This window comes from Cryptomeria japonica, chromosome 10, assembly GCF_030272615.1.
Source record: "Cryptomeria japonica chromosome 10, Sugi_1.0, whole genome shotgun sequence".
Classification (NCBI taxonomy): Eukaryota; Viridiplantae; Streptophyta; class Pinopsida; order Cupressales; family Cupressaceae; genus Cryptomeria; species Cryptomeria japonica.
Genome location: NC_081414.1, coordinates 554,212,203 through 554,237,724, shown reverse-complemented (window position 1 = coordinate 554,237,724; position 25,522 = coordinate 554,212,203). Strand labels below are relative to the sequence as shown.

The 25,522-nt window shown below is 37.3% G+C and overlaps 1 long non-coding RNA gene across 4 annotated transcripts in view; it reads right to left on the bottom strand.

The window, feature by feature from the left end:
* Positions 1–4,255: 4,255 nt before the first annotated feature.
* LOC131060747 (uncharacterized) overlaps positions 4,256–25,522 on the bottom strand; it is a 52,613-nt gene continuing 31,346 nt past the window's right edge. For 3 of the 4 annotated variants that reach the window (XR_009110427.1, XR_009110424.1, XR_009110425.1), the window contains exon 3: positions 4,256–4,578. This is a non-coding gene — a long non-coding RNA (uncharacterized LOC131060747). The remainder of the gene's footprint in view (positions 4,579–25,522) is intronic. The other variant, XR_009110426.1, reaches the window with a different exon arrangement.

Genomic DNA, 25,522 nt, shown 5'->3' with positions numbered 1-25,522 from the left:
TGGAATGTGAGAATTTGGACAAAATGCCTTGAAGAGATGCCATTACATGGAATGCCACTCAATAGCAAGACTACCATGATTGTAGTATGCACATAAAATGGATCTATTAAAAACATTTTAAAAACTTTCAAACAAATGTACTGTCGGGACACAAAGTTGCGCCCAAAATGGGAGCATTAAACAACATATAGATGTGGATCAAAACCATATGGATTGGGGATTTTTGTCAAATATTATAGTTGGAAATGTTTTGTTTGCAAGTGCCCTGGTTGACATGTGTGCAAAATGTGGAATCATAGACAAGACAAGAAATGAAAATGAAGATTCCTTGTTAGCAATTCAAGATTGTCCTCGTGAAGGAAAAGCAAGCATGGGGACGGGGACATGGGAGAGGAAGTAGAGCACCCTGAAACTCCTTCCCAAAATATAAACACTGAGTTGAATCCCCCAACAATAATGTGCATTGATCTCAATCCACAGAGTCATTATACAATTGTTTTAAGCAGTGCGATGTCTGGTTCATTAAATCGATATAAGTATTTGCACATTTATACTATCTCGATTATGCTTCCAAGACTGACTAACAACACAATTCCACCAATTTGACATAAGTTTAGAAGGGTGGGAAAGATTATTTAGTTTGTAAATTTATGTAAAATTTTGTGACAGTGCATGAAATAGAGACCAGGATAAGTTACCATAACAAGACCAATGCAGTCAAGGTCGGAGGGTCCAGAATGGACAATCCAACCTTGCAGCCTTAACTTTTTGAAACGCATCCATAGCGTAAAATAGAAGCAACATACAATAAGTATCTGAACACAGACATGAGACACAAGAATTATCCTAGGAAAACCCTCAAAGGGAAAAACCCCAACCTCAAAAGATTCATCCTCATTATATTAATCTCATGACTTACATCTGCCACTAGGGCTTCTAACACGCTAGGTCACAGCCTAAGATTACAATAATCTCATACAAAAACCATCAAAGCACAACATCAACTCCGAAAGCATAACTAGCTCCTCTAAAACCTCACTATTAGGTCTTTCAGATCCTTGGCTCTACTAAACAATTCTCTACCCTCTTGCTCCAAATCTCTCCTACCTTGTTCGATCTCTTGCAACAATCACAAGTCTTGCTTATATGTCATCTGCACTCCCCAAGTTAATCTGCATTGACCAATGATCGACCCTAAACACTAGACTTTATGTAACGTGTAGTCGGTCACCCCTATGTCCCAAATCACCTCTAGACCTAAAATAACATCACGTGGCTTTCAAGGCAAGCTCTACTGGTCCCAATTTGTCTTCACATGTTTCCTCTTGGTGGTGCACACTTCCCTTGGCGCAAACTCCTAGATTTTTGTATGATCATCCCAAAAACACAATCTCTACTTTGTCATCTCCAAAATTTGTTTCGATGACTCAAAAACTTTGGGCACTTGAAGCTAACACTCCTTACAACCTCTACCTACCATCTAAACCACAGGGCTACAACATCTAACAATGACAAGAATTTCTAATCTTCTCGATTCTCCCAAATGCTCCTACATCAAATGAAAAGAAAGCTCATAGTGTAGGCATAAAAATCTTTGTCACTAGAAAAGCAAGTTAGAAGGATTTTGGATGGTAGATTTGATTGATCCAATTGGCATAGGTCATCTACAAATTTGACTACTGGAACTCTTCCTAAAGAAACTCTATATTGCTAATATTCTAAGTGTTTCAATTGAAGATTTGTTGTATTTTTCTATGGTTATTTTTAGATGAAGATTTCTGAAAATCCTTATTAGACGTTAAAATTTGTAAGGTGTGACACAATGTTAAGAATGAAGCCAAAACATTCTCTTGGGGATGGTGGCTTCAAGCCTCACTAGCCTTTTCCATTCTACTTTGTTCCTATGTTCTCAATATCTTCAGAGTAGAGAGAAACAAAGGTAATAAGTTGGAACTACTATTTCATTAAATCTTATTTTGTACTAGTTTTAACTCAACTATTAAATGAAGGATGCTTGTGACCTATTACTGATCCAACTATATCTGGGAAGGTTTAATATCGTTTATTTAATTAAATATATCTTTATCAAATAATAAAGAAAAAAGAAAGTACACCTTGACTTTGTGTTACAGCCACTAAGAGAAGGCAATCTGAAAAAAAATTTAAAAATACTTTTGAAATCATATACAAAAGTAATGACACTAACTACAAATCTTCAAATGACTTGAACTTCCTTGCAAACTTAAAAGACTTTCAACCTTAGCGAATAACCATAACAAAAGGCAATTTGACCCCTTCCAATAAAAAAAAATCATTTTATTAAACACTAGATCAATTTTGCATCTTACATTCTTAAAATCTTTTCAAACATCACTCTCCATTTACATTTAAGCACTTTCTATGAGGACTGAAAACTATTTTGACCTACGTTACACTTTTCTCCATTAGATCTCTTCTCTACGATTTTAGAATAATACAATCAAGTTCTAATATCAATTTGTTCAAACATTGCAGAAGGAAAATAGAATATCTAGTTTACCTATATTTTTTACAACTTTATGCAACTTCTACAACTCGTTCAAAGTTTTTAAATGTTTTTTAAGATGACTTGAAAGTCTTGTACAATGTACTATGATGATTGCTCACATATGCTCCACTATTTTTCACCTATAAGTGCTAGATTGTTGCCATTCACAATCTTCTGTGGGAAATACTTCTGCCCATTCTATCAAACCCTATACAATATTATAAATAACAAAATTAGTTGTTTAAGCTCTATAGATAAAGGTTTAAATATAAACCTAGGAGACTTTTTTTCCATCACATCGTATTAGAATAAGATGGTCAATATTACAGGCTTTGTTTCTTTTGCACTAGTAACTAAAATATCACGTTAAGGGGCTGGTCTAATTTCTTCGTATTAGATTAAGTTAGACTAGTTTCTAAATTAAAAGCAAAAGTCTTGAACCAGAATGATTTCATTGAAATGCTCAACATAATCTCAATCCAATTCTTTGATAAAAAAACACAATATAATGTCATATAATAAGAAATTTTGATACATTTAAGCGTGATTAATTAACTAGTTATTACAAAAACTATGATAAATTTCTGTCTAAATTCAACTAAGAGATAAATAACTATCACACAGTAATGAAATAAGATGTGAGATATGATGAGCCATATTCAATATTCACTACCCAAAAATATCATGCTTGAGGGATGGCCTATTATTTTTAACGTTTGATCCCGCATATCTTCGATATAAAATAACCCTGTTTCCAAGTTACAGGTAGTGGATCTTGAAGAAGATGAATTTCATTGAAACAATCTACATTGTTAATGCATCTAATAACAAATAAAATATTGGATAATGGGAGAATGTGATTCACATAGAGACACAACTGATTTCTAGAAATATGATTTAAGGTTATGGTATCCTACCCTAGCAAAATTCCCACCATCAGCTAGGACTATATCATTAGTAACAGTTGCTAACATAATCTAAGCTCAAATCTAATAGAAAATTTTGTTAAGAGCCCAATATCACACACAAAGACTAAAGCCCAACGGAGTAAAACAATAATTAGGCCTGACCATAAACTAATCATCATAGACTAATCATCACACAAAAGTAGAAAACTTCAATAAAGCAAAATATCACAATGAAAACTGAGTAATCAAGACTAGAGTTGCAATGTGTGTCACAAACTAAACATAATAGCATCATTTAATCATATCAGAAAATAATCATTATACAGAAAAGGGGCTTCATAAACTAATCATTCAATGGCAAATGGCATATTTTAAAGCAACTGGAAACATGGAAATTTATAAAATAATCAATAAACAGGGGTACTTCATATTATCATTGTTAAACAAAACTGGACGCCCTCAGAGAAATATCATTTCACAGAAATAGTATCGAATAGTATACATCACATAACATTGCACAAAACTACCACTAGATTTAGAAGCAACCAAATCTGTAAAAGGCTCTTAACATACAAAAAGGCTTCAGGGCTCATGGAGTCATCTAGGGTATCAAAAATTAAGCATAATGGTATCATGCAGTAATTAAACCTGACCCTAAAGCAATTATTGAATGAAAACAGGGGACTACGTCAAATGATATTCAATGGAAACTAAGGTATCCTAAAACATTAGAAATAGGAGCATTCACAAATGGCTAAGTTGTCAGTTCAGGTTCGAGGTATATATTGTATTATATAATATATAATAATTAATAATAATATATTAAAATATATATCTATATATATAAATAATGTAGTGGATGGTATCAATGAATCTATAAAAAACTTTAAAATTAATAAACCCTCACTTCTTTGGACACAGAATAGCTACTGCCCTGCCCGTTTCTTTCATATGCCTTGGTAATGATATGTCCTATGGATTATGAGAGCAAAGATCAACAAATATTAGCAAACATCAGCAAAGCCAATATTCATTGACCACAAAACTAAATACTCCATGGCTTTGTTGACTGGCCAGAGCCGCACTGAGAATGGACCCGAACCCGGACCCGCATCCAGGCTCCCAAAGCAGAACCTGGTAACGCTGAATTTAAGTATTAATTAAAAAGTATCTAATATATTAAGAATTTAAAACTTAAATATAAAGAATTACATAAACAATAATAATCTAAACTTGAAAAAAAAATTTCACAAAAATAAACAGAAAAATGCAATAAAAATTGCATGAACGGGTTCATGTCAAACTTTTAAAAAATCATATCACACAATATCTGGCATGGCTGGAAAATTAGTGTTTTTTGGGATCGCGTAGATACGTATCAGATGCATATTTAAGCCATATCCATATCCGATCCAAACTCAAAACTACCAAGCTAGGTTTCAAGCAGTCCAGCTTTGGTTAGCTGTTACATTCTTTTCCATCAAAACTTAATTTGTTTGTGTACTCTTTTAGAATGAAACATTTCACAGTCTTGAGATTTGTCTGGCCCTATACAATAATTCAAGTAGCATGTATTTTATATCAAGGTATTTTAACATTCTCTATGTGCAATAATTTAAATGTAGTGAGAAGTGCCTCTTGTATTTTGTATTTTTTTATTTGAGTTTCTAAATAGTCTTGTACATTTTGTGGATTTTTTATTCATTGAATAGTCTGGCCTTTCAAATGTTTATATCTCATTACTTTAGGTTCAGACCTGGGAACTGTTTGATAAACTCTATATTTGATGTTGTACATAATGTTCAAATTTATGATGCAGATAAAAGCTGATGGCCAGGATATCGGAGAATTGACTCTTCAGAATCTAAGAACTTCACTTGGGATTGTTCCTCAAGATACTGTGAGTTTATATGCCATTACATGATGTTAAGTTTTTTCTAATCTGTTGTTTTATTTTGTTTGGCTTGTCTCGAACTTCTCTTAATGCCATCTTTCAGGGTCAAAGAACTCATGTCAAAATGCTGTTAACTAACAATATATCCACAGACTCTAATTTGTCAAACGGGACATTAAAGGCAAGAGTTTTTCAATATTCAGAGTTTAGATCCTTTGTAGATATTCAAACTGAACTAAGTTACCGGTACGTCTAGGTTTTGACCTGGATCCGGGTACGATTCGAATCAGATTCGGATTCGAACTGGAATCCCTGTGGAATCAAACAGGGTTCCTGCATTTGCCCTCTGAAACGTATCCGCGTTTTCAACCATGAATCCCAACATATTTGGAATGACGTGGCATTTTTTTTTCGATTCTGTGGCGTTTTTGACGAGTCAATGTCGGATGTGGATTTCGAGGGGGTTTTTTTCCACTTTTTAGAAAGAAAACGTGTTTACCCTAAATCAAAATACATAGGTTTCTCTTCAAATTTTTTGTGCAGCCAAGAAGAACAGATGCAAGCATAGACGACGCAGCAAGGCGACGCACAACGAGGGCAGACGAGGGGAGGTGACGCACGATGAGGTCAAACGAGGGCAGACAAGGGCAAAGTAGCCACCTCCCAATGAAGATTCAATCTTCCATCCATTTGAATAGCCTCTTCCCGACGGATATAAAACCAAATTTGTGTTCGACGGAAGTGTTTTCTTATTCTCCTATAATTACTCTATATAAGTTTTAACTTTAATTTTAGGTTTTTAATTTACTAAAATTTTATTAAATTTAATATCGTTTATTATTATTATTATTATTAACATTAAGAAGCTTACAATTATTTTAATGAATTCTATTGTTTATTAAATTTAAACTTAAATTAGTTATATTAAATTATATTAATTAATATTAAATTAAATATTATTTAATATTTATTGTTAATTTAATTATTTTTATTATTGTTATACATGTGTTATTTTATGAATGACCTATTAAGTAGTATTTATATTAATAGGTTTTGAAAAATAGTGATAGGAATATAGTTTTACTTTTATTTTGTTAATATTTATTATTAATATTTAACATGTTTAAAAACTCAATAATATCAAATAACTTTATATTAATATGGTATTAAGATAATAGTTCATAAACTTATAAATTTAATATAATATAGATTTATATTATTATGACATTAAAGTTTTAGGTATTAAATATGTAATATTTATGATTTCATATGTTTATTAAAGAGGCGTACCCAAAACATACCCAACCCCCTCCAAAAAAATTGACGTATCTGCATACCGAAACTACGTACCCGTACCCGTATCCGTACCCGATTCGGTAACTTAGAAACTGAATATACTGTATCTTTGGTTTGGGTACGCCCTCGGGATTACGGAAACCTATTTTAGTCAAAACTCTACCTTGACCTTGGGCAAGGCAGCAACCATAGGAACGGACCAAGGACAGATAAGCTTCTCTTGCTCAAAACATGTATTAAATCAGCCTCACTACTAAGATTATGATCTATGCTTGTTCATACAGAGGACAATTGAGTATGGAAGAAACACTTGTGAAAGCATGTTGTTATGGACTATGACATTTTGATAGAAACAAAGTTTAGACTAGATGGGGTCATAATGTTCTACATAAAAAGTCTTTGATAGTGTTTTTATGGTAACCATTTCTTTTGGGGAGCAAAACAGAGATTATATTAAAAGAGAAGCGCAGCTTTTTACAAAAACCCAACTGTATTTTGTGAGCCTAGAGAGTAATAATGTTTGCCAAAAAACAAAAACCAGGAAAACTCAAGATCCCATAAGAGCATGACAGTTTTACATATTTTTACTTCATTATTGTAACAGAGAACAGAGAATGGAATAGTGGTATAAGAAGGTCACAAAAGGTGATCCATTTCAGTTCATTGTTCCTTTATTTGCAAAGCTGAGAAAGACCCTTGCCATTGGCTTGAAAAGGCTGTTCGATGAGTGGTGGGGGACGATATTTGGTTCCATAGAATTGCTGGTGGTAGATAGTTTCTTTGCAGCAATTTTTTTCATTGCCTTATAAAGTTGCTGCTTTCGTATCTCAAAGATTTGGATAGACTCAATTGTCTTGGTTAGGTTCAGCAGATTACTGCAGCTAAAGGAGAGAGCCTTTACAGATTCCACATTGTTTTCAATGCTTTTCTGCAGCAAGCATATACAATTCAATAGCTGAAGTAAAAAGCGTATGGTAATTTTCATGAGACTTTCAGAAGTACCTCAATTCTTTATCCTTGACTTGAATTTCTCATGTCTATGTGAGTTGTAGGATGGCATCGTAGGTGTCAGGGAAAAAAAGGAGTTGATCCTTGGAAGGATCTTTAGGGTATTCAGTATTGGTACTTTTTGGATTTTTGGTGAATTCGGATAGCAAACTGGAGCATTGCTATTTAACAGGATAGCAATTTGAGAAGTGGTAGAGTCAAATTGAACCAGAGGATCTTGGCAAGATCTAGATTGAATAGCTACATTGAGAATAACAGCCAGGGAAATGGGCATTGTTCTGGCAGTGGTGGGTTGGAAAATCTCTTGGAGGTTGAGGGCTTGTGCAACTTTGGCAAACTCCTTGTCAGATCCTTAGGAAAATAAACTGGTATAAACAATAGCATGTGTTCCTTAGTGAACAACATCGCCTGGAGCTTGGACAAAGGCCTTGAGAATTCAGGATCTAGTTCTGCTGCAGCCTTTTTCTCATCAAAGTTGATAAAGTAATTCTATTTTTTGGAGCTTGGAGGCATAGGGGGACCTCAAGGAACTTGCATTTTCAGATGTGGATGATGAGCATAATCAGGATACAGATTCTGAGGGCAACGATGAGGAAGTTGCTGATACACAAGATGTTGCTTATGGCACTATTGCTACTCTTTTCAGTGTTCCTAGGTATCAGCCTTTAGTGTTGGAAGGAATTGTCAAGGAACAAAAAGTGTTATGCTAGGTAGCTAGTGGTGCCACTCATAGTTTCATCAATGAGACTTTTGTAGTAAATAAGGGGCTGGGAGTAGAGGAATTTGATGGATTCCATGTCATGCTAGCGGATAGTTCCAAAGTGAGTTGCACAAAATGGGTACCACGATTATCTATTGCATTGGATAATTGTTCTTTCACAAATGATTACTATGTTGTTGGTATTGGTGGAGGGACGGACGTGGTACTTGTGCAATGGTTGAAATCTCTTGGGAGGTATGTCCAAGATTTCAACAAGATTGAGTTGGAGTTTACTCACATGGGTAAACATATTGTACTTAAGGCACTAATGAGTGAAACAAAGAACAGGGCAGCTAAGAGTATGTTTCCTTGCCTTAAAATTGAGGCTTTTAAAAGCATGGGTAAAAATGAAGAAAGAAGTTCTAATTTTCTGATGTTTAACAGCAGTGGTAAATCCTCAATTTCTCATGACATTGCAGCCTCTAATCATACGGAAATAAGTGATGCAGACTCTGCTGTGATTGGCACACAAAATGCAAGCATTGGGTATGGTAAATTTTATACTGCATCTCATTATAGGACTGATTCTAAACATTTGGGAGCAGCTGACATAGAGCAGTCTCAGAAATTGAATGTGTTGAAGATGGGAGCCAAGCTCCATCTTCAACACATTCGTGACATTCACCACTCCTTACATGATGATGTGCAAAGATTGGCCAATTCAGAAAATTTCAAAATTCACAGGATTCAAATGTTGATCATTTTCTTGATGGTAATGATGATTTTATTGACAACACTCCTAGTGGGCCAGCCACTCAAGAGTTGTCTATGACGGGCGTTGTAGACATCCATAACTCATCTTTGGCTATGTCACTGATTTCTTATGATGTGGCAGGGATCTATTTGTTGATTGGTGATTTATTCTTCATAGATTCTACATGGGATGGTGGCTGTCCTAGTTGGAATTACATTGCAGTTCCAGAATTTTCATGGTCTACATCAATTATTCAGTTACTTGGGGATGTATGGAGGCATGTTTATTGGATGGACATGGAGTATGAGATGGGTTTCTTTGGTTTCCACTGGTATGATGATCTTGTTTTGTAACTATGAAAGAAAATAGGGCTAGGCCCTCACGCTACAAGAGGTAGCGTGTCCCTTTAGGACCGACCCTAAAGGGAGAACACGCCTCACCTTATCAAACAGCAAACAAATAAAACGTGTGGCCCTAAAAGGATTTTCGGCAAAACAATAAAAGGGTTTTTGGCACCAAAGCTTATGAGGCCGACCCCATATTGCATCCCCAGCAGCTCATATAAATAAAGAACATTTTGGTTGCAAATGAAATCAATTAAGTTCGATCTGCGCTTCAAAAGGGCGCAAATTATCTCCAGAAGGGTGCGAATTGTTTTGAAGCTTCTCCTTCCAAGGTGATGGTTGATGAATCATCTTTAGGCCTGTATGCTGGTGAAGAAGAACATCTGTAGACTTTGTTGTATCAGATCTGAACATTGTTGTTTGAATTCTACACAAAACTGAAGGTGATAGGTGCTGCTCTTATCTGCTGTTAAGGTGCTGTAACAAAAGCCCTATCTATGCATTGTATTGTTACAATTTAAAGTGAATACATAGTCAGACCTGTGGGTATTTATAGCTGGGTTTTTCCTCATCAGAGGTTTTCCCAGGGTAAATGTTTTGAGTCTCTTGTGCACTTGCTTTGTTTTCATGCCTACTTAATCTGAAATTCATTTTATTAATTGTGCTTTCTGATCTGAGACACAAAATTCTACAGATGACACCTATGATATCATCCAAATTGCTGGTCTGAGTTACAACAGCAATGTTAGGTGGCCAACTGTGTTGGTTTATTAGACTATGGGAGCTCATTCTCACATTTTCTTGTTGGTCTTCTCCCATGGGTGGTTATTTCATAGTGTTTGGTTGAGATATTTCTACTTCATCTCATTCAGTGGGGTCGATTCTCTAGTTTGGGATCCGAGAATTGGCTTCAATGATGCATTGGCACTTCAAGATCATGGTGAGTTGCTTCAGGTATTGAGGTTATATGGCATTTCTACCTCATCTCATTCAATGGGGTCGATTCTCTAGTTTGGGATCTAAGAATCGGCATCAATGATGCATTGGCACTTCAAGATCATGATGAGTTGCTTCAGGTATTGAGGTTATATGGCATTTATATCAAAATGGAGCAGCAGAACTACGGTTAGTGTGGATCCTAGTGGTACAGTGATACATTGCTTGTGGGCAAGCAATTCCAGGAAGGGAAGATTGTAATGTCCCCTCTTTTCTAGACGATCACTCAGGAGAGAGATTTGCCTATTATCCATCTCCGTAGGCAAATCCAATGGATAGGAGATGTTAGTCCAAGCAAGGAAGAACTTACACACTACAGTTTGACAGTTGGTTGTCTTCGTCCTTGAGCAAATAATGTTATTTATGGCTAAGTCACCATTTTGCTAAAAATAGAACACCATCATGGCTAAAACAAGTAATTTTATATTATGGTAGCTATTTATAGAAATAATTAAAAGCCATAATAAAGTAACTTTATAATTTTACATTATACAGTTAGAATAAAATATTAATGGACCCATGGCACACCTCCCTAGGTGTTATAAGTTTGTTTTAAAAGGTGGGCTTTTTATTAATGGTGAATAAGACCCTCAAGGTGGCCGTGTCACTTAAGGGAGAAATATTTTATAAAATAAACATTAAAATGAAGAGGACACCCAAAAGAGGTCGATTAGGATTTGGGGTTAATAGAACATTTTGGGGTCTCATTTGTGCATTCAATCATTCATTTTTACATCGGCATTTGGAGAATTGAACTTTGAGGATGAATTTCAGCAGCCTTTCAGACTTCTGGGAACGAAAACTACCTGGAGATTTGTGAGTTGGACGGAAACCCAATTCACAGTTGTGGGAAATCTACACAATATTTCCATTTGTGCTTGATTGGAGAGTGTTTTACAGGCAGATTTACAGGTTAATTGATGCAATCAGATCAGCAAAATTCAATAAAAGCAACTATTGCAAGGAGAATAATTTTACCAGAAATCAGTGAAATTGCTTGGAGGAATAATAATAATAAAATTGTTTGCAGCAGAAATAAGGTGAAACGTGGGAGATTTGGAAGAATTTGTGGTTCCTCAGGCCAGCCGTACATTCTTCTAAGCTGGCCGTACCATTCCCATTGCTGGTCATACCTTTCAGCGTGCTCCAGGTTGCAAGTGTTGGTTGTACCAGCTCAGATAAGGGTTGAATCTTGTATGATCTTCATTGTTGGCCTCTTCTCATAGACAATTAATGATTTCAGCAGGCTTCAAGGGTTGATTTTATTCCAAATTGTTGTTTTTGTCAGTAAATTGAATAATCCTGCCTCGGAGCCAGGCGTGGGTGGCAGCAGATTCCAGTATTTGTTTTTGGTATTTATTGTAGGAGAAAATAACACTATTTGGAGCCACCTTCAGCAATTGGGAACTCATAGATTGTGTTGTTTTCATATTCTTCAATAAAACCCCCTTCCTGGATAGGCATTGAACTCCTAATATGCAAATTGTTGTCCTAGTATGCATATTGTTGTCCTGGAAAAATTAATTATCAATCAGTTGTATTTTTGCATTTTGAATTCAAAAGTGTTGGTTCATTGGCATTTCTTCATGATTAAACCCTATAAATCTATTGGTAATAAACCCAAGCAAAAAACCTCAAACCTTCAAACACCAACATAAGAATCAGAAAAAAATTTAGTATAACTTGGTTGGGGATCTTTCAATGGTATCAGAGCAATGATCCTGCTAGCCTGAGGGTCCTCTGATTAAATCTATGCATCCGAGGAAGGACTAGACCTTACAGATTCTATACACGCAGACCTTACAGATTCTATACACGCAGAAGAGCATAGGGACACTTGGATTTTGACATGGGTGATATAGCTGAGGGTAATAGGAGTCCTTGGCAGGAGGAGAGACAGAACCGTCCTGATCCTGATGAGTTACTGAGAACTTTGGCTAATTCTCAGCCTAGGATTGTGCAGCCATTAGCCAAACTTCGGGATACTTTGGATAGAATGGACTTGAATTGCCACATGGATAAGCATGGCAGACATGACAAGTCTGTTTTGATTGCAGGCAGTCGTGGGCGTAGCATAGCCCCTACATCGGTTGATAGTACTTTTGGTTCTCCTAGGCATGATAGGATTCATACATGGACAACTGACAGGCCTATGCAGCCTTGTTTCACTCCTAGAGATGAGCCACCACGAATAGACCCACAGGAGAGCGTTAATGAGTTCCAGGATATGATTATGACAACTAGTGATAAGTGGGCACGTCTCCCAGAACATGTTAGAGATGCTTTCCCTTTACGCCAATACTGTATGCAGCACAGGGACAATATGAAGAACCGTAATGATAGATGGCCTAGACAACAACAGAATAGTGATTTCAAGTGGGCTACTAGTAAGATCACTTTATCTTCCTTCGATGGTAGTGAGAAGATTAGTGCACAAGCCTGGGTGCACAAACTCAATATCTACTTGTCACTTACCATACAGTTTGCAATGTTACATCTAGAGGGCATGGCTTATGATTGGTGGCACCATGGTTTGGTCACCCAAAACCATGGACTCATTCATTCTTACACTGAGTTTACTAAGCGGTTGATTGCTAGATTTGACCATAAGGATGTTGAGCTTTACTACAAAGATATTGCACTGTTGCAACAAATTGGACATGTTGAAACTTAAATTAATGAATGTCAACGTATTGCTGTTATAGTTCCTGAGATGCCAGATAGATGCGTGGTGATGCTAATTATTGAGGGTTTACATGACAGGTTACGGGGATTGGCCAAGGCTCTTAGGCCTAGGACCCTACATGAGGCTATTCAGACTACCTTGGACCTTGAGACTACACCACTACCAACTTCTCATTTACTGTCTAGAATCTGCAACAACCTCTACAGCTTGCAGGCGATAAACATTCTAATACTGACGCGCTTATAAAACTAGTCTGATTTCTGATGCACAGAAATGTGCAGAGCATACTCTCTACAAATTTTCCTAGGACTTGGACTCTTGGACTGACTCAAGACATGAGCTTACAAGGAATCACTTCTTGCTTCGCTCTCATGATTATCCGATGCTTGTGGCCTCCCTAGAGACCTCTCTTTATAGGTGGCCAAGGCAGAGCATTTACCAACACATTGGAGTAGCCTTTGAAATCCATCCATACAAAATTTACCCTTGTGACAAGAAAAAGGGGAGTAAACAGTTCAACAAGACAACTAAATTGACAAACGAGAAGGACCATGTCTTATAACATGCTACTTTACAGCTGAAAGCAGGTACGGCAAAAGAATCTTTGATCATGAGGCTTCAAACTCGTGTCCTCTTTGACAATTTGTGGACTTACGGATCCTGAATGCATGGATCAGATCCCTGTCACTTTAAGATGGGTGACAGACCCATCCACTAGTACGATTCTGCAGAAGAATCGTATCCTTACGACTCAAAGCCCAGTAATTCTTGTAGTGTTGGGAGTGGTTCCAATTCTTGGAGTCTATTATTAATATCATTTACCCAATACAGATATTACTGTGTGTTCTCAACAAGATAGTGACCTATCAATTCATTGTGCTTGTAGGTGAAATGTATCAGGTAGTGGATCCATGTTGGAATGTGTTGTTGGTAGATAATCTGAATTCAATCATTTAATAGAATAGTGTTCCAGATTCCTTGTGGCCCATAGTTGTCTACAATGGCTTTGTTCCATGGATAATCTTCATCAGAATGGAATTCCAACAGAAACCAGTAACTTTGAAAATGTCAATGATGTGTTATTGGTAGTTTTGGTTCAATTCCTTTTAGTAATTGACTTATCCAGAGAAAGCCATTTTCATAAACCAAACTTTTGTAGATGCGCAAATTGCTTTCTAGCTACAAATATATATGCCATGGATTCTATATTCTTTCTGTAGGGTCACAAGTGCAATAAGTACTGCTTTGCAATTGCGCACATTGTGGGTTCCATTTCCATATTGAATCTACTTCTAGACAAGTCGGAGGCAGCATTTGAATCATTCCCTTGCCTTGCAAATTACTCTAGGCACTAAGAGCATCGGGTCTTCTATGTTCAAAGATACCCTGCAAGTTTGTATTTTCATATTCAAGTTTAGGAAAAATTGTAGTCCTATGTTGTAGCATCAAACTTGTTATCTTCCCGTCAGAAAATCAGCAAAGAATTTTTTCTTTGCCTTTAAATGCTTAATTTCATAATCAAACTGTGTTAGAAATTCAGCCCATCTGAGAATACGGTTCCCTTTGACCTTGTGCTTGGTTTTGTCTTTAGGAAGTTGTTGAGATTAGCAAGGTCTAACCTAACAAGGAACTTCTAATCATGTGTGAAGAGTTCAAATTTTTCAAATGCTTGAACAATTGCAAGGATTTCTTTATGAGTAGAATGATAATTTTTCTCTACTCCTTGAAAAGTCCCAAAAGCATATTGTATACCTATAAAGTGTGGAATCTGCAAAACAAGACACAAACAACTCAAGCACACCAATGAAACATTAAGTTAGAGATCAATGAAACATAAAACATAAGTAAATGAAACAAAATCTCTAAGCACGTCTCATTGTTCTCTATCTCCAAGGATCCTTCAAATCAAGGTGGCTCTCAGCTTGGAAGAGCACTTGATCTCTAGGATGACTACCTAAAGAATGAGGGATAAATGATAAAAGATCTAAATGCAAGTGCAACTAAGATCTTAGCATGATATGGATATGAAAAGCTATGATATGGTGCAAGATGATGAGATTAAAATGAAGATTATGCTAGTATGATATGCTATCCTAACATGATAATGCTATGATAATACTAAGTTATGATAAAGAAACTAACATGCTATGATAATGCTATTATACTATGCTAACATGCTAACATAACATGATAATTCTAATACTAGAATGCTCATAAATGCTTAAGCTTGAAAAGAGAGGCAAATGAGACTCCTTGATAACCCGCACACAAGAAAATAGCATATCCTGGATGCAAAAACTTGGGATGATGATAATGAAGGAAATGAGATCCATTTATAGAAGAAATGGGGAGTTGGATGGTTAAGATTGAGTAATCTTAACAAGGGTTAGGATTGAATGATCTTCAATCCATATGACACTTTCAACCCAATCCCATGTTGACAAGTGTCACCATGAGGAGGCTTGAGAGGAGAGATAAGGAGCATTAAATGCTTGAGGGGACATGATGGTTACCCTAGGGGGTTGGGTTAGGGTTAGGTTAATGGATATTCCTTTTATCCAAGGGATAAATGAATGTGCAATGGTTAAATGGTTACCTTAGTCAAAAAAATAAATTCTTTGAAGAGACCCATGAGTTAAAAGGATGGTTAAGTTAGAGGAAAGTCTCTAACCAAAGGTCAAAGGTGAGTTAACCATAAATGGTTATGTAAGAGTCTTTAATGGTTTGGAAGACTTTAGAGGTTAACCATTTGAAGATATAAAGTCTTTAATGGTTATTGAAGACTTTGGAGGTTTTCGAGAAGTGACTTCCTTTTATTTAGAAATGTGACAATGTTTAAGATAGGATTAAGCTAAATTGGAAGTGATTAGAAGAATCTAGAAGGGGTTTAGGCATGCAAGTGGATTTTGTAGGAGAATGTAAGTGGGAGGAATTTTGGGATTTTCAATTAAAATAAAATCATTTATTTCGATTAAATGGTGCAATTTGCATTTGGATGGATATTTAAATAAATATTATTTAAATGTGAATGTGAATTTTGGATTTTATTTAAATAAATCTTAATTTATTTAAATGAGAAAAAGGGGGATAAAGCATTAAATGATTGAAGACTTTGAGGGAAACCATTAAAGGTTTAAGAAGACTATAGAAAGAAGCCATTAAAGGTTTGAAGACTTTAAGGAAACCCATTAATTTAAATATTAAATTAATTAATAATTGAAAAAAGATGAAAGATTGATTAAATGTGAATTTAATTAATAGTTGGATGAATAGTAATTAAACAAATATAAATTTTATTTAATTAGGTGGACAGAAATAGGTGTCTACATTTTTGACAAGAATTTATTGCAAGTTCAAAAACAAATTTCTCTGTGGGATTAAAATTGAACACCATGCTTGTTGGAACAACATCTCCAAATAGAAATAAGAAAACCATTGCTATGAAAGATTAAAACTAGAGAAGTTAAAAAATACAACTTCAGAGATCCCAAGAGCGCCTGCAAGCAAAATACCTGTCACAAGAGAAGATTGGAGACAAAAATACAATAATGGCTCTGAAGAAAAAGATTATCATTCAGAGAGGGAATCAGTACTGAAAAAGTACAATACAATCCTTATAAAAGAATATTAGCAACCCTAAAGGGATAATGTGTATTTAATGATTAGAATAATTATTAAATACCTACAATATTATTAAATGCCTAAATTTAGCTTAAGCGTAGAGTATAACAGACTAATAATAAAATAAATAATTATTAGCTAACACAAGATAACTCTTAACAACCCCCCTTAAGATGAACTTAGGGAGTAGCTAAAAAATTAAATGCATGAAGCAAAATGCAACTACATGATGAAGGCAAAATTGGGTCCCGCCAACAAGACCTGATGAGGTACCCAATCACAACCAAATCTCTATGAACCGGAGAAATAGAAAAAATCACATGGGAAAAAACTCTACTCCCAAAAGAGATGGAATAAAAGTGAAGGACTGAAGAAGCCTCCAAACAAGAATGTTTCAAAAGATAGGAACAAAAGAAGAGAAGAAGAATCACTAAAGCATGAAGAATCTGCAAACACTGTCGACAGTTTCTGAAGAACCTCCACTGAAATAGAAGATGATCAGGTAGAGAAGACTGTAATCTGCATGAGTGCCCTCAAATAACACTACTCGAATCATATGGCAAACAAAGGCAAACAACTAAACTCAAAGATACAGATGGCAAAAACACCAAAGTTTGAAGAGTTGATCAATCGAAGATGGAAGGGTTGCCTCCAAAAATAGGAATGAAAGAGTGTATACTCCAACGAACCAAAGAAGCATTAGAAGCATTAGAACCAACAACCAACAGGATAAACCCCCCCATAATGATGACAGGTACACTGAAACTGAATGCCAAGAAAAACTGCATGACGAAGAACCAGGAACAGCGAGAGTGCAGCAGAAAGTACAAACACATATAAAGGCTAGTGTTGTGAAAGGAACAATCACTTGACACACATCATGAGGCTAATGTTGTGGAAGGAACACTCACTTGACAAAGATAGATGGCAAACAAAGGCAAACATCAAACCCCCCCATGGCACTTTATAATGGAGTGCGAGTACAATAAGGCAAAAGATGTGCAAGATCCCAAGCATGCAAGGCATAGTGACACTTTATCTCAATGCGTTTGCAAAAAAGAAAATGCTTACAAAATGATGTATACAATGCTCAAAAAAGACAAAAGGCTGGAAATGCATGAAGAACAGCCAACAACAAGTCAATCCACCCAAACGAGAAGTTTTCAGGAGCGCAAATGTCCAAGTAATTCACCAAAGTGTGAAAACACAAAAAACTGAGTAAAATGTACGTGGAGTAAAATCTGGAAAAAGTGCATGGATGGTTGTGAAGAGCTCTGAAACACCGTCCCAAAGCCCGTGGAATCGCGAAAAACAGAGAAACTGGCAAAAAGATATGAGCTCGAGACTAAAAACAACACCTTTGACTTCAAATGGCTATAGAATGTACCAGGAGAAAACCAGGTGATAAAACCCACAAATTTGGAAAGTAGACGAAACAAACTTTCCAATGATATCTCGCTTGCCCAAAAACGATATCATATGCCCAAGATATGGCCAAATGAAAAAAACCTCTTTTAGGGCACAAAGAGGGTCACAAGGGGCCATGCAAGTTGTTCGTACCACTGACATCAGCATGACATCATGCTGATGTCAACAGAATATTCTCAAAATAGTCCCTGCTTGCCGAAAAAAAATAGGTCACCTGAAAAATGTGTCAAGGGAAAAATATGGTGCCCGGAAAAATCCCCCTTGTTGGAAAAAGTCGCTTGCTACCGAAAAAAAAATAATCGTCGGAAACAATATGTCAACCACTGGAAAAAAAGGCAGGGGCCGAGAATCGGTGGCCGAGAGGCGGTCGATGACCAGCGGGTGGGGTTAACAGGCGGCGGTCGTGGACGGCGGGCGGGAGCAGCAGCAGCAGTCGAGAGGGTGAGAGTCGACCAGCAGCAGCGGTGGCCGCAGGGCGGGAGCCGAGCAGAGCAAAGTAGCCAGCGGCAGCAGGGCGACCGGCGAAGGCGGCAGGCGGCTGTCGGGAGGGCATCGGGGGGCTACTGGGAGGGCGGCAGGTGGCTGGAGGTGTGCATGTCGACTGCCGAGGAGAAGGGACCACCGGCGGGCAAGGGCCTGGGCACGAAGGCCAGAGAGCGGGTCCATGGCCTGCTGCGGGTCGTACCGACCTACAGAGTCCGTCAGACCCCTCCTTTGTCTGAGCTTTGTTTTTTTAAAAACAAAGCCTCTTTTTTTTTAAAGGTTTTTTAACAAATTTTAGTGCATTTGGCCAAGGTAAGCACACCATGAATGTTTCATTGTTCTTTTGTTTCGTGTTGCATATGTCAAGCATAGTGATCTCATGTTGGATACTGTAGGAGTAATTGTGTAATGAATTTATTCACCAACTCATCGAATGATCTAATGGGAGGTGTGAGTTTTGACAACCACTCCATTGTTTGCCCTCCCAAACTTCTTGGGGCTAGCCTCATCATGTATATTATGAGCAAACTCCAAGCTAATAGTACAGAATTCCCTGACCTGATCACGGAGATCACTCTTACCATCGTATTTATCATACTTTGGTATATTTGAATTTGGTATGTTCATGACAAGCACCTGACCAAACTGAATGCGAGCCACAACCTGAGGAGATTACTCCTCAAAGAGGGGAAACTGTGTATGAGCAAATCCAAAGAGTACAAGATAGCACGAAACTTGAATCAAAACAAGCTACCAAACTTGTGTCAATTATCAATGACTTTTTCTCACCCTATAACATACCTATCTGATTCAGTGGAGTGACCTGGGATAGCGATTCTGAAACAGATTCCAATGAGTGGGACACTTGTTTTGATATTACTGAGGATATTGAGGTGGATACAATCCACGCATACACACCCATTCCTTATGAGGGACAAGGCTCGAGCTTTAGATCATTTGAATTCATACCACAACATATCTATGAGGCTAGTGAGAACGAACAGCTTCAATATGAAAGAGGCAATATCGACGAGAGTACCATCGAAAACCTTGAGACTGTTATAGACCTTACCCATGCTACAAACAACTATGACAATATCTCTATCATGACCTTCACAGTGGCAAACTTTGACCCGCCAAATGACTCCCTACCTCTTATATAGCCTGACCTCATAGATTGGGAAGAACTGGAGCACAATATACCAATATTCCAAAATGATGAGGCCGTTGTTCAATACCTCTGCTCTGTTAACCCGGAAACATGCTCCACTAGTGAACCACATAACGATATATGTGATCAAGGGAGTGTCAAGTCTCTCAGTCGCAAAAAGAACAAAATCAAAAATCGATCTAATGGTGAAAACCATTTAATGGCAGTATTAGATCACAAAAAAATAAAAAACAAAGGACGCATCTAATGGTGAAAACCTCTTTGAGGCACCTGAAGATGGGAGACTTGACACTCTTCCTCAACATTACCAGGAGAGATCACCAATCTTGATTGAGGCAACTCAATCAATAAATATCGGCACTGAAGAAGCAGCAAGAAACATACATCTTGGCAGAATCACTAACAGAAAAAGAAAAACCAGACTTTGTCAAATTCTTCAAGGAGAAGCAAATCAACTTTGCTTGGTCTTATGCAAACATGTCGGGGGTAGATCCAAATCTCATCATGCATCACTTGTCAATCGCTCCTGGAGCTAAACCTGTCAAACAGAAATTAAGGAAGATGAACCCACATGTTGCCATCTTGGTCAAAGCAGAGCTGAAGAAGTTACTTGATGTAGGATTCATCTAACCCATTGATTATGCGGAGTGGATTTCTAACATTGTGTTAGTCTCTAAACCAAATAAAAGCATTAGGATTTGTACAGACTTCAGGAATCTCAACAAGGCTTGTCCGAAGGATGACTTTCCTTTACCAAGCATCGACACCATTGTTGATCTAACGACTAGGCACGCAATGCTATCCCTCATGGATGGTTTTTCCGACTACAACCAAATCAAGATAGCTCTAGAAGATCAAGATAAAACTGCATTCACATGTTCGTGGGGTACATACTGCTAGAACGTCATGCCTTTAGGGCTTGAGAAATGTTTGTGCAACCTATCAAAGAGCAATGACAACAATCTTCCACGACATGATGCATACTTTTATGGAAGATTATGTGGATGATTTGATAGCTAAGTCATTCACAAGAGCAAAACACCTAGACATCTTGGATAAAATCTTTCAAAGAATTAAACAATTCAATGTCAGATTGAATCCTAAAAAGTGTGTTTTCAAAGTAACATCCGGAAAACTTTTGGGATACATAGTCTCAGAAAAAGGCATCGAGGTTGATCCCGCAAAAGTTCAAGCTACCATGGAGATGCCACCTCCTAAAAACATTAGCCAGCTACGATCTCTTCAAGGCAGGCTACAATCCATCAACCGATTCATTGCTCAATTAGCCGATAAATGTCTCTGATTCAACCATCTGCTTCATAAGAATGTACCTTTCAGATGGGAAGACAAATGTGCAGAATCATTCTACCAACTCAAACAATATCTAATGAATCCATCAGTTTTGGTACCACCAATAGCGAGAAAGCCACTCATCCTCTATATATCAGCATCCAAAGTGTCACTGGGGGCACCTTTAGCACAAGAAGATCCAGTAGGCAAAGAAAGGGCTATCTATTACATCAACAGGACTTTGAATGGATATGAACTCGACTATACATTCATTGAAAAGGCTTGTTTAGTAGTAGTGTTCGCTTCTCAAAAGTTTCGCCACTACATGCTAACCCACACAATCAAATTGGTAGCAAAGATCAACCCACTAAAATATCTACTCAGCAAAGCTGATCTCACAGGGAGGTTAGCTAAATGGGTTATGATCCTAAGTGAGTTCGACATTCAATACACAGAATGGCGGGCCATCAAAGGACAAGCAATTGCAGATCAACTGGCAGAAGCACCACTCCCAGACCAACACCCAATACAGGTGGAATTTCCAGATACGGATGTGCTCACTATCACACCCAAGCAATGGACCCTATACTTTGATGGATCCTATACACAAAATGGATCAGGTGTTGGCATCCTATTTGTTAATCCAGAAGGACATACGATTCCAAGATCCTACAAATTGATGTTCCCTTGCACCAATATAATTGTTGAGTACGAAGCCTTGGTGACTGGTATCAAAATAGTCGTAGAATGGAGAATCACAGAATTGAAAGTCTATGGAGACTCTCAATTAGTTATCAATCAGATCAATGATGATTATCAAACAAAAGATGATAAGCTCATGCCCTACAAACGCATGGTGGATGACTTCAAAAAGTACTTTGTACACATCACCTTTGAGCAGATTCCAAGGCTAAACAACAGGGTTGTGGATGCAATGGCCACTATCGCTTCGCTTCTACAAATTCCAAATAAATAGAATCGCTATGAATTCCTGGTGGAGCAATTGTTTTCCCCGGCCTATGACAATTCAACATCCCAAATCATCTATGCCCTAATCGGTTCTGATTCCCTTTATACAGGAAGATCTATGCCTATCTCAAAGACAATACCCTCCCACCTGACCTATCTCGTAACCAAAAATGAAGCTTTATCCGATAAGCAGCCCGCTATACCTTAACCGTTGATACGCTTTATCGCCGAGGTCTTGATGGTACTCTTCTTCGATGCCTCGATCGTAACGAATTTGACTCTACCTTACATGAGCTTCACGAAGGTATTTGTGGTACGCATTCAAGTGGTCCTACTCTTGCTAAGAAACTCTTGAGGATGGGATATTCTTGGCCGACAATGGAAAAAGAGTCCTATCAGTTTGCTAGGAAATGCCCTAAGTGCCAAATTCATAGCAATCTCATACATGCACTAGCACAGGAGTTGCAACCATTCACCACATCATGGCCTTTGTGTCAATGGGGACTCGACCTAATAGGAAAGATTCATCCTTCCTCATCAAATGGACACAAGTTTATCATCACAGCCACTGAGTACTTCACAAAGTGGATTGAGGCAGTCCAGTCCCATTGACTATAGTTACCGATAAGCAGAAATTGTCCTTCATCTTGAACTACCTCATATGTCGATATGGCATCCCTAGTTCTATTATCATAGATAATTGACGACCTTTCAAAGGTCAGGATGTACAAGAGCTTTGTGAATGATTCCATATCCAGCATCGTTTTTCAACACCATATTATCCACAAGGGAATGGCCAAGCAGAGGCCTCAAACAAAACGGTCCTGAAAATCCTCAAGAAGAAAGTCCCAAAAGCATACTTTACTGGTACTTTACCATTTTTGAGTCGTTCTTTGAGAACAACTTCCCAACAATCCTTGGATGCATCAGTTTCTACAATTTTGAACCCCTTCCCTGGTAGTGCTAGTGCAAGGATTTCTTTATGAGTGGAATGATATTTTTTCCCTGCTCCTTGAAAAGTCCCAAAAGCATACCTTACTGGTACTTCTTTACCATTTTTAAGTCGTTCTTTGAGAACAACTTCCCAACAACCCTTGGAAGCATCAGTTTCTACAATTTTGAACCCCTTCCCTAGTAGTGCTAGTGGAGGCAAAGTCTTATAGGTTGCTTTGATTTTATCTATTGCCTCATTATGCTTTTCTGTCCATTCAGCCGGTTCTTTGGTTAGCAATTTATGGAGCCTTTTTCTTGCTTCAGCTAATTGGGGATAATGGTTGGACACATAATTTATCAATCCCAAGAATCTTTGAAGATCTTTTGTATTTTACTTGGATATTCAAAATCTTCTTTAGAATGTGGTCCTGGATCTGTATTTCCCCATTTTTAAGAAGCTTGATTCCTAGAACGATTATTTCCTCTAGCATGAAGTCGGATTTGTCAAGATTCATCACCAGCCCATGCTTCAAACAGACATCCATTAGGATCTTTAGAGCCTGTAAGTGAGATTGAGGACATTTGCAAAAGAAAAGAATATCATCGATATATACAAATTGGAATTTATGATAAGGCCTAAATATTGTATCCAAAAATCCTCAAAAAATAGATGGTGTTGTCTTTATTCCAAATGGTAATACTTTCCACTGATAAAGTTCTTGGGGTATGTTGATGTATATTTTATGACTACGTCGAACACAAAATAAAGTTGCCTAACGGCCACTTCACTCTCTCTTGATCAAAGTGTGATTGCATACTAAAATTGCAAGAAGTTCAAACAATCAAATCCAAGGTTCTTTCAATGCGTGGACGTGACTCAGTTGGCTGATGTGATTGCTAGTAATCCAAAGGTCCTTACGCTTAGATCGTTCTTTCACTTCTTTGTTGTGGCTGGAACTCCATCATCAAATATGGCAATTTTGTGATGTTGCTGCTTCAAACGGACTAAAATGAACTGAAAGTAAAAGGGAAAGGGTTCAAAATCTATTCCTAAGGGCCATGATATCAACAATTAATGCTTTGGCGGACAAATTCCAAACAAACCAAGCTCTGCTTCGCCAAGTTAAACTACAACTCAGCAAGAACCGGTGCAATCTTCTAAGGATGTTGAAGAATTTTCATATTGAGAAAGTGCATTTGAATACCCAACACGGCACAATCCAAACGACCATTCACAATCGAACTTAGCACAAATTTGGGGGTTCAGGCTAACTTTACACTGCAACTTACAATCAGCAAGATGCAAAATGTATGAACCATGGAAATTCATCAAACACCATTACATTCTCTATTGAAATCAAAGCACTATACTACTTCTACTATAAGTGAGGAAGGTGAAACCATGCAAAGTCTTGAAAAAATAACTTTAAGTGGACACTATCAGAGAACAATGTTTCACTGTTATTATCTCAAAACTTATCGCAACAATTTCATACAAGTCTCCCTCTTTTACAAAAGAGGGGGGTCACCCCTTTATATAGGCTTCTGGCCTTGGCTACATGCAAACCCTAATTAGGGTTTTCCCTAAAAGATTCTCCACTCAAGATGCAACAAGGTGGGAATCTCCAATTAATAACCCATCATGCCCATATACAATTAATTCAAAAGTACCCAAAATAGCATCCATTGCGCATTAAATGCGCCACCTCTTTCAAATTCGCCCAACTATGTTGAATATTCATCCATGCAAAAATCACCCCATTGTCATAAATGCTCCATCATTTCCACATGCGGCGGCTGCATGCAAAAAGAATCTGCCATAAATTCAACATGCAATGACCGGGTCGCCATTTGGTCAAATATTCTGGCAATGAATGTGCCACCATACTGCCATGCCTTCAATAGATCCTCGCCATGCAAGTGGACCTTGTCATCGTATATCCGCTCCTACACATCTCGAATTGTTGGAGAGAGAAAATTTGATTCAGGAAGAATTTTCTTGAAGTCTCTTCAACTTTCCTTGCTTGAAGAAGCTTTTTTATCAATTCTGCACATTTTCTATTTTTTAGGAAAATTTCCAAATTAGGGTTCCACAATCTAGGAGAGAGAAAATTCTCCTACGAATCCAAATCTGTAAAAATTTTGAAATTTTGATGTGATTTGATACCCAAGAATGGATTTTTAAAAACTTTTCCTGGGGGAAATTTCTTGTTCAGTTCATCCCTGATTCCTTCCTTGCCAAGAAATTGTTTTTCCACCTTCAATTCATCCCGACGTGGAATTCATGTTGTGAAGGAATTCTCCTTTGAAAAGAAATTTGTTCCTTACCCCTGAGGAAGGAAATTCTTCATGCCTTAGCCAATTTTCATGATTTCCAAGAACTCTGTCATGAAGGAAGAAATTTCAAACACTTAGTCAATTTTTTACCTTTCCTGGAATTCTATCCTGAAGGAAGGAATTTCCGACACTTAGCCAATTTTTTCACTTTCTTGGAATTTCTTCTTCTTGGGCGCA